General features: G+C 40.7%; 1 long non-coding RNA gene across 1 annotated transcript in view; it reads left to right on the top strand.

The window, feature by feature from the left end:
• The window catches only part of LOC309667600, a 34,798-nt gene extending 23,888 nt beyond the window's left edge, over positions 1–10,910 (top strand). Inside the window, exon 3 of the long non-coding RNA XR_014267831.1 lies at positions 2,889–10,910. This is a non-coding gene — a long non-coding RNA (uncharacterized lncRNA). The remainder of the gene's footprint in view (positions 1–2,888) is intronic.
• Positions 10,911–11,019: the final 109 nt, after the last annotated feature.

Here is an 11,019-nt window from a genome sequence, read left to right on the forward strand (position 1 = left end):
CCTGGAGAAATCTCCAAGGGCACTCACTTCCACAGGTGCCATCCACAGGGCATGGCCATCTATTTCAGGCTTTGGCTGACCTTATATATAAGGTATAACTGGGAAGTCTTGGTCCACGTGGGCATACATGGGAAAACTCAGTTTATTCAGAGCCTGGATCTGATAGTAGAAGATATGGGGAAGTAGAAGATACAGGACAGGTTTCTTGGAACTCAGGCATGGCACCTCCATTCACAGCTCTCAGTTTGGTCCATCACGGTCCAGGGCTCAGGATTCCCATCAGGTCCCAGCAGACAGAAGTTGGGGAAGGTCTGGATACTGTGCTTCATAAACCTTAGGCTCCTCTCATTCCCACAAAAATGCCAAAATTCATTCACCAAGGCAGTGAGGGACATCCAGGGATGAAAGTTTAAACATCTCTTATATAAATTCTCTTATATAAATTCACATATAAGAGATATCATATGATATTTGTCTTTGTCTGACTTACTTCACTTAGTATGATAATCTCTAGGTCCATCCATGTTGCTGCAAATAGCATTATTTCATTCTTTTTATGGCTGAGTAATATTCCATTGAATACATGTATAATACAATGGGATGTATATGTGTGTGTGTGTGTATATATATATATATCACATCTTCTTTATCCATTCATCTGTTCATGGACATTTAGGTTGCTTCCATGTCTTGGCTATTATAAATAGTGCAGAAATTATGTGTGTCATTTCTGGGTAGAAAGCCCTAAGAATCAATGCACAATATACCATCCTTTTGATTTTCCCTTCTGCCATGGTGGGCAGCTACATTTGAAATGCTTGCAGAATGGGGATACATGGAATAGAGCCTCCATCTGAATTGCAAAAGTGATCAAGAGTAAGAGAGAAATCATCTTTGTCTGTTTTTTTTTTTTTATATTTATTTATTTGGCTGTGCCAGGTCTTAGTTGCGGCATGCAGGATTTTTTAGTTGTGGCATGTGGGATCTAGTTCCCTGACCAGGGATCGAACCTGGGCCCCTGCATTGGGAGCGTGGAGTCTTAACCACTGGACCATCAGGGAAGTCCCTCATCTTTGTCTTTTTAAGGCACTGAGATTTTGGAGTTGTCACTGCAATATAATTCAGACTATCCTGATTAATATACCTTCCATAGTAACTTTCCGCAGCCTCTCATTAACCATTAGCTTTAGGATAGTCTGACATCCTTGATATGACTTACAAGACTTCATATAATTTTTTCCTTGCTTAACTAGTCAGCCTCATGTCTCACCATGTCCTTCGTCCTACCTGTGCTCCAGGTTATCCTGTACTTTCTGTTCAGTGCATATGTTAAGCTCTGTTTTGCTTCAGGCCTGGAACACTGCTTGCTATTACCTTTGCTCAGAGCATTCTCTCCCCCATCTTTCTCTGCTTGGCTTGATTCCACTCATCCTTCAAGTCTTTCCTAACACCACTTAGACTTAGGGACCAAAGTAGTATACAGCTCTCCTCCCTGTAATGCAGCTGCATTATTGTGACATAGTCTACCGAACAAGGCAGCCTTTGCCTGTCTTGTTCAGTACTGTTTCCCCAGCATCTGAGCACATAGTAAGTGCTCAATAAATACTGCTTGAATGGATGAATAAGTGAAAAATATGATTCCTTCTTTTGGAATACTCTTCATCCCCTTTTGATCTGGTCAAGTCTTAAATGTCCCCTCTTTTCTCAGCTTAGATACCATCTCCTCCAGAATCTTTGCTTTCATCGTCTGAAAAATAATGCCTATGAAATTTTAAAGTATCAAAGCTCTTCCAGGAATATAACACCCAATAAGTCTTGGGACTGCACGTCCCCTAGGAAATTTTTCACTTTTTTAAAGTACAAATCAGTAGGAAACCAGAACGTACTTTACAGAAATGTTCTATTTTGCTAACCAGATTGGACAGTAACATAAACTGTAAAGAAATGGCTGCATATGTTCATTATCCAACTCATGAGTCCTTGGGTTTGGAAGTTCTGGGAGGTGAATTCTTTGAATATAGCAGAGAGGAAGACAGTTCCTGCAGTATCTCAGCAGTCACCTAAATAAGATGGTCTACATGCTTGCCCTTAACTGATTTGGTGAGGGTAACATTTTTTATAACCTCATCCAAGTTGGATTGTAAACCCACAGGAGAAGGAAAGAGAAGCAAGATTCTCAGGATAAGCCACTGTGTTGAAAGAACAGTGAACTTTGGATCCCCAAAGAGTGACTTAAAGTCTTAGTTCTGCCACCCAGTAGCTGTGTGATCTTGGAGGAGCTGCCTCACCTCCCTGATCCTCAGTGTCCACATATGTACAGTAGGGATGGATGATATCACCTCACCTGTCTGCCTCACATGGATTTTGTGAGGATCAGATATTTTGAAAACTAATAGCAGCATGAGAGTCTCTGCTGCCAGCTCCCTTACTTTTCACTCTCACCCCGTCTCCCCACCTTGCTCCCTCAGGAATCTTGGGCACAAGTCTAAAAGAAATCATAAATCAGATAAATAGATAAATGTGTATAGATACAGATAAAATTTTACCTGAAAATTTCACATTCCTTGGAATGTCCTTCTCATCTATAAATTTGTGAATTCTAACATTATTTAATAATCTACCTCACTGGGACTTCAAGTTTGATACCTTCATTGATTTCTGTTTATTTTGAACGCTGACATGTAACTATATTAAATATAAAAATATTAAATATATTAATATTAATATATTAAATTAATTTAATAATTAATATAATTATCGAATTATGTATAATATATACAAATTATACATATATATAAATTATTACATTAATATATAATTATTAAATTATAATATATGTAAATATATTAAACACTCCAATTAAAAGGCAATCCCTACTTCTCTTGCAGGTGGCAGCTTGAAATAACTTTCCCAGGAAAGGATGTGCTGATCTCCAGCTGCTGGAGGACATTAGGAGCCACTGGTACGTTCTCCTAGCCACCTTTATGTATATTCCCTTGCTCTTGTTACAATTATATAGTTATTTGTGTAGTTATTTCCTTTTTCTTTTTATACTGAGATATAGTTGATGTACAATATTATATAAGTTACTGGTGTATAACATAGTGATTCACAATTTTTAAAGGTTACATGCCATTTATAGTTGTTATAATACATTGGCTATATTCCCTGCATTGTACAATATACCCTTGTAGCTTATTTTATACATAATAGTTTGTACCTCTTAATTTCTTTCCCCTGTTTTGCCCCTCCCCACTTCCTTTCCCCAGTGGTAGGTAACCACTAGTTTGTTCTCCGTATCTGTGAGTATGTTTCCTTTTTGTTATATTCACTAGTTTGTTGTATTTTTAGATTTCACGTATAAGTGATATCATACAGTATTTGTCTTTCTCTGTCTGACTTATTTCACTTAGCATAATGTCCTCCAAGTCTGTCCATTGCAAATGGCAATATTTCATTCTTTCTTATGGCTGAGTAGTATTTTATTGTATATACATCCCACATCTTCTTTATTCATGCATCTGTTGATGGACAAGTGTTGTTACTTCCTTATTATCCCTGTCCCCTTCTTTATTTTTTTAAATTAATTAATTAATTAATTTATTTATTTTTGGCTGTGTTGGGACTTTGTTGCTGCACACTGGCTTTCTCTAGTTGTGGCGAGCGGGGGCTACTCTTCGATGCGGTGCACGGGCTTCTCTTGTTGCAGAGCATGGGCTCTAGGCGGGTGGGCTCAGTAGTTGTGGCTCGCGGGCTCTAGAGCACAGGCTCAGTAGTTGTGGCGCACGGGCTTAGTTGCTCCGCGGCATGTCGGATCTTCCTGGACCAGGGCTCGAACCCATGTCCCCTGCATTGGCAGGTGGCTTCTTAGCCACCACCACCAGGGAAGCCCCTCCCTGTCCCCTCTGACTAGGAGACTCTGGAGTGTACAGCTTATCTGTGTCTTATCTCCGCCTACCTCCTTAGTGCTTGGCACAGAACCTGGCTATTAGTAGGCATTGAATGAGGAACAAATGAGCACCAATGATTCTGAAGTCTCCACCAGTGACCCCCTTAGTCCACAGAATACTGACTGTAGCTGATGTCCATATGTATGTTGCTTGGAAAATTCTGGGATATGATTTGTCACACTATCCAAATAAATACCACGTCAGCATATCCTCCCTAATGTCTGAGAGAATAATCAAAGCTAACTTTGGATGTAAGTTTGCACACTTGTTTGATTTGAGAAGATAACCTGTAAAAATCACCTCTGCCATGAAATCTTATCTGGGAAAGACTGGAGTGTTTCAGAGTCAGATAAATGTGAGTCAGGCAAACCTCAGCTCTACTATTTGCTAGTCTTCGCTCATCCTTTCCAGGCCTCAGCTCCCCTATTCATAATCTTTGAATATTGGTGTCTCCTTCCAGGAATATTATGAGGTTAAAGTGAACGGGCATGCATGAGTCACGGGATGCTGGCCCCCATAGACTGTATCACAGTAGAGGTTGAGGTTCATACTCCCCACAGAAGCTCCCATCTTTACCTTCATGAACTCAGGGGTTTTTTTCCCCTCAGGGATTTCTCCAGTGTTCTCAGCATCTGGATACCATCTAAGGCAAGCATTTTGGCTGAAACATTAATCTAGATAAAGGACCAAGAAACATTAAGGAAATGAGAAGAGCTGGGAGAGGGGAGACTCAAAATCATCCTGTGTAATGGTCCAGGGCTCCAGCGACCTCACTGAGTTCTCTGGGACCATGAAGATGGTCTCCACATTGATAAGGAGGATTCCACTGGTGAAGTTTTCCACTTCTGTTGGTAATTCCACTACCCTTATTTCCACTAACTACTCATGCATTTGAAAAGATAGGATCTTCTTTTTACCATGTTCCCCTTTATAATCCCCAAATAAGCTATTCCGAGGGAATGTGACTGTTTTGGAGAGGAATTTGTAACTTTGCACACGCTTAGCAGATTGGGCAACATAAGGATCCTGAGATCCTTGAGAGAGAAGCATAAAGAGAGGAGGAGGAGATGAGGGACTAAGTATAAATTTTGCACGTTTCTAAATTATGATTGCAACACCATGAGTCTGACCTATGCAAAGATTCACAGCATCACAGCCTCTGTAGAGATTGTATCCACACCTCCCCCGCTCCACTTCTCCTGAAAATCTCAGGTTACCACACATGAAGACTCCCTTTTCTTTTGGCCAAGTATGATTTGGGTAAACTGCATGAGGCACATGTGTCCAGCTTTCCAGCCTTTGTAGTTATTTTCCAGGTACAAGGCATTTTGTTGGTGCACATTTAGTCTGCAGAATCTGGTGAGCTGAGCCTTGTTTAACACTGACTCAGAATAAATAAATGATGCTTTACTGCCAAGACCTGATTTGTGCAACCTGTTCTCTTGGGAAAATGTGCATTGAAAATTGAACCACAAACTCAGTAGATCTGGGTTAGGGCTAATTGCTCCAGATAGGAAATGCAGTCATTATGCTGTCATTGTAGTTGACCTGGCATGTCATTAGTGTGAGAATATGTTAAGGGAAACTCAAAATTGGAGTTGGGAAGCCGTGAAGGGAGGGCTTTCATGCACATGCTACTCATTGCAGCTTGCATAGTTCAGCAGGGAGAAGGAAGATTTCCTCTTACCCAGCAACAGCAGGCTCCCCTGGTCTGCAACCAATAAGATCCTCTGCCACTTCGAACTCTCATTTTCCTCCAATGAATTTTCATTTAGAACAACCCCTCCCAACTTTCTCCTTTCCTCTATAAAAGAATGCTCTCCTCTTTTATTCTCTGGACTTGTCTATGTTTTAACCATAGTTTTTTTGTCCTGAAATGCAATTCCTCTGCTATTCCCAAATAAACTCTTTTTTTTTTTTTTTTGCTTACCTAAAATTGCCCTTTGCTCTGTTTTAGGCTGATATCCAAAAGAAGAGCAACTGAAAGGGCAAACTGACCTTGTCTAGTGAGCAAATAATAAAACAGTAATACATAATGTATTGCAAAAATGTCATGACCAGGAGAAAACCTGACAGGGGCAGAAAATTTAAAAAAAAAAAAAAAAAAAAGGCAGGTAAATTTAGAAGACTTCAACTGGACTCACGTCAGATTTTCCTCCAGGGCAGGAGTGGAGGAAATTCACATTCCTCCTGGTGACAAACAGCTGATGTAAATAGTGATGCGGGTATGGCGTGCTGGCTTTCACTCAACGGCATTCGGGAGAGTATGTGACCCACCCAAGGGGACAGCAACTTATTGAGCTTTGCCTGATTGTTGCCTTGTGGGCAGAAGGTCTCGTTTGGCCGGATCTGAGATTTCAAGAGAACTGTGAATGTGATTATGTATCAAAATGAGCTTTTTTTTTTTTTTTTTAGATGTTAGCATCTGAACCAATTATTTCTTGAATCGCCATATGCGCCTCAATCAACAGACGTATCAGAGAGCTTTGGAGGATGAGCCTCCTTCCTCTCCACCACCCCGTCACTTGTTACTAAGCACCTTCTCTTCGCGCGTTTCTGCTGAGTGCGCTAGGTTTCGGGTGGTGTGGGGCTGCAGGAGAGGAAGGAAGACCCACAGGGACGGGACACAGCTTGCTGACCTCAAGGAGCTCATGGTGTAGTAGTGACATAAGATAAGGGCAACAACTTTAATTAAAGTGTAACAGGTGTAGAATAATATTCAGCCATAAAAAGAATGAAATTTTGCCATTTGCAACAACATTGATGTACCTGGAGTGTATTATGCTTCGTGAAGTAAGTCAGATAGAGAAAGACAAATACTGTATGATATCACTTATATGTGGAACCTGAAAAATAAAATAAAGGAACTGATATTACAAAACGGAAGCAGACTCCCAGATATAGAGAACAGACTGGTGGTTACCAGTGGGGAGAGGGAAAGGGGGAAGGGGCAAAATAGAGGTAGGGGATGAAGAGGTACAAACTACTGTGTATAAAATAAATAAGCTGCGAGGATATATCGTACAGCAAAGGGAATGTAGCTCTTCTTTTGTAACAACTTTAAATGGAGTATAATCTGTAAAAAATTTGGATCACTATGTTGTACACCTGAAACTAATACAATATTGTAGATCAACTGTACTGCAATAGTATTTTTTTCATTTGAAATAAATGTGAACATTAAAAAAAAGTGTAACTGATGGAAAAATTTCCCTCTTAAACTACAACTGCTATCTAAAGAGGAGAAATTTTTAGGAGAAATTGCAATGTCTCTGCAAATCCTTTTCTTTTTTCTTTTCTTTTCTTTTTTTTTAAGCTGTGTATCCTAATAGCTGCCGGAAAGGCAAAATGATGGGACTTAACTTGAGTTAGTGACACACAAGAGCCAACTTCCTCTGCACAATAGAGAGAGAAGGACTTGGAGTTCTACTAGGTGATCCAGAAGGGTGAAAGTGTGGAAGAGAGAAGAGATGGGAAAGAGGAATCCCGATGGGTGAAATGTACAGGTACTCAGGTTGTTAAAAACTTAGATAAGGGATGGCTCTTGGTCAACCACTTGATGTTTGCTTTGCTACCTCAAATATCAGAAAGTTTGCTATACACCAAAAGCTCTTGTGTCATTCTTAATTTTTAATGTATGAAAATCAAGCAAAGGGACTGAGTTCCCAAGGAGTGGTGCAGGACAGGGAGACTATGGTAGGATAGTGAGAAAATGTATAATCTGAACTAATTCAGGGAAGCAGGAAGCAGAGCCAGAAGAGAAATGGGAATTTACATCCAATGGCTTTTCAGGCTCTACCGTTCCTAGAGATGGATAAGCACATTTGGACACGGGACATTTATCTATCTGTGATTTTGTTTCTACAGGAAAATAATGATCAAGAAAATGAAAATAATAGTGGTCAACATTTATTAAGTAAAAATTATGCTCAAGGCCTATTCCAGGTGCTTTACGTGGATTATTTAATTTAATATGAAAAATAACCATGTGACAGAGGGATTATTATGATCCCCATTTTACATAGTTGGAAGCTGAACAACAGTTAGGTAGATAAGTTGCGCAAAATCACACAAGAATTTAGAGGCAGAAACAGATAATAAATTCTCAGTCCGTATAAATTGATTTACTTGTTCATGTCTGACTCTCTCAGGTGTTTGGAGTCCTTAGACTTCTGAGAATTTCTGTCTTTCCCTCCTGAGTCCCTGGCCCCTCAGTGTTGCCAGTGAGACTTTCTAGTTATTGGAAGAGATATTTCTTGTCCCATTTCTCCTTTTTCTTCCTTTTTTCCCTTTCTGTCTTTCTTCCTCTCTTCCTCCCTCCCCCTACCTCCCTTCCCTTCCTTCTTTCTTTTTCTTTCTTCCTTTCCTTCTTTCCTTCTTTCTTTCTTTTTTTTTCTTCCTTTCTTTTTCCTTTTCCCTCTTTCTTTCTTCCTTCCTCCCTCCCTCCCCCTCCCTTCCTCTCTCCCTCTCTCTCTCCCTTTTTTTCTTTCTCTCTTTCAACAATCCCTAGCACATCATGTTTATAATTGCTTCTTCCTTTTAAAAAACAAGTTCATTTTCATTTTACGTTTCACTCATTCCCTTACCCACAACTTTAAGTCTGAAACATAAAATGTTCAGACTCCAGGGCCCACCCTGTGAAATTCTCATCAGGAAGAGCTAAGATACAGTAACTCCTAATGTTTTTCAAATCATGGACACAGAAAATTTATATTTGTTCTGCACAGTGGGGTGAAAAGTCTACCTATAGCCCAATCAAGGCATCATTTGAGAAGCTCTGACTTTAAATACTATGAGAAGCACCTCATTGCCATTCTCCTTTTAGACTTTGTCTACCTTGCTTCCTTCTCCTTGCCACTGAAATCAATTGCCTTGAAGCGAGTTCTGTTAATTCCATCCTCTGCTTAACGTTCGTCAATCCTCTGCATACAAACTTTCAAACATCTGAAGAGAGGATTGAAAGGGCCTGTCTTACCCATCCAGTGTTGTCTCTAACTTCTCCTGCTGCTTCAGCCCCATCCTTCCACTGAAATCAGCCACTCAGTGTCCCTTCTGCCTGCCCCACACTTATCCTGATTCTGTGCTCCTGCTACTCTCCTGTCTGGCCCTCTCTCCACACATCTCAGCATGTCTGCAAAACCTACTTGCCTCTGAGGTCACTTATGCCGTGAGATCTCCCTGAAATTTCCTCTCATCCCATGTGGAATTAGATACATATTATTATTATTAAGACAATATAAAGTAGCTACAGACACTGAATTCTATTTTGGGCATGGTTTTGTGGAATTGCAGGAGGAGGATAATGGTAATTGGGATTGCCAAGGGGTCCTACTGAAAAATCCCCAATAAGTGGCCAATTTGATATTGACAAAGAGCTTACTGTTTTCAAGGGTTATAGCTCGGAGGTCTCTTATGAGGCCTGAGAATTGTAAACGAATCATGTTTTTCATGAGCAAATTATTTTGAGGTGATGATTTAGATTGTTTAACTGGCAAAAATTTAATATTCAGGTGTAATTGATTATAAGGGAATTTTCCTTTTGATATCAAAACTGCTGGTGTTGGCTTTGCTGTTTGAAATGCCCACTGGTGAAGAAAAATCAGACTGTTAAAGCACTTGATTTAGGTGTTAGAGAGGTTATTTAAAATATGTAAATGTAGTTGATTCCTATAGCTGCCTTCAAATATTTATTGAAGGCCTATTGTGTACCTAAGTTCTGGAGGTTATGACACCTTTTTAGTAGCTCTCGTGGTCATAGTGTAACTGAGCAGGACCCTATGGGGCCTTCCAGGGATGGGCCTTCCCCCATATCCTCTGCTTTAGCTCCTCTCTGAAGTACCTGGTTAACAGTATTTGATGCACATTTCCTGAGTTGTTTTACAGGTGTGAAAACCCCCCACCAAATGGAAGATATTAACTACTTGATGACCATGAGCACCTAGGCCCAGGCCTCCTGGAGCCTAAAGACTGATAATGTGAACCCATGTGACACCATCCTGTTCCCTCCCCATCAGCCAATCAGGGAATTGTGCACAAGCTGATCACATACCCTGTGACCACCCCCTGCCCACTGCACCTGGCTTTTTTTTTTTCTTTCTTTTTTGGCTACGCCAGGCAGCTTGTGGGATTTTAGTTCCCTGACCGGGGATTGAACCCAGGCCCTCAACACTGAAAGTGCAGAATTCTAACCACTGGACCACCAGGGAGTTCCCCCGTCACCTGGCTTTTAAAAATACTTTGCCGAAACTTTTCGGGGAGCTCAGGGTTTTTTAAGAACATGAGCACCTGTCTTGTACGGCCCTGCAATGAACCTTTCTCTGCTCCAAACTCTACCGTTTCGGTTTGTTTGGCCTCACTGTGTGTCTGACACGTGAACTTGCGCTAACAATAGCCCATCATTTCATTTTGATTTGGCTTTGAATATTGTTTTCTTATAATCCTAGATGCTGGGGACAAAGAGAGACAAGGTCTCTGCCTTCTAGACCTCACAGTTTAGTGTTGGGAGGCTGAAGCCAGAGGAATAAGTGGGGTGGTGGGAGGACATGGAATGGGAGTGAGGAGATGTGCATTATTTCCCTTAAGTTCTAAAGTCCCTGCCCCACCCTCGCACTCCTGTCCTGTCTGTCTGCTTTCTGAACAATGACCCCTGGTAGGCCTGTTCTTTCCCAAGTCAGAAGCCAACACCCACTGCTGCTGTGGGACTTGGTGTTCATAGGTGTGGCCCTAACAGGTAACAAGGTTTAATACAAGTGAGGGTTGTGCCTGCATCTTTCACTTTGGAATTATTATGGGTTGAAATGTGTTCCCCCCCAAAGCTGAAGTACCTTATAATGTGACCTTATATGGAAACAGCATACCTTGGAGATATTGCGGGTTTGGATTCAGACCTCCCCAATAAAGCGATATGGCAAGAAAACGAGTCACAGGAATTTTTTGGTTTCCCAGTGCCTACAAAAGTTATGTTTATGTGTGTATCTTCTTTGGTAAAGTGTCTGTTCAGATCTTTTGCACATTTTTAACTGGATTGTTTGTCTTCTTATTGTTGAGTTTAAGAGTTCTTTGTATATTT

The sequence above is a fragment of the Balaenoptera physalus genome, assembly GCF_965194825.1.
Source record: "Balaenoptera physalus genome assembly, chromosome: 10".
Taxonomy (NCBI): Eukaryota; Metazoa; Chordata; class Mammalia; order Artiodactyla; family Balaenopteridae; genus Balaenoptera; species Balaenoptera physalus.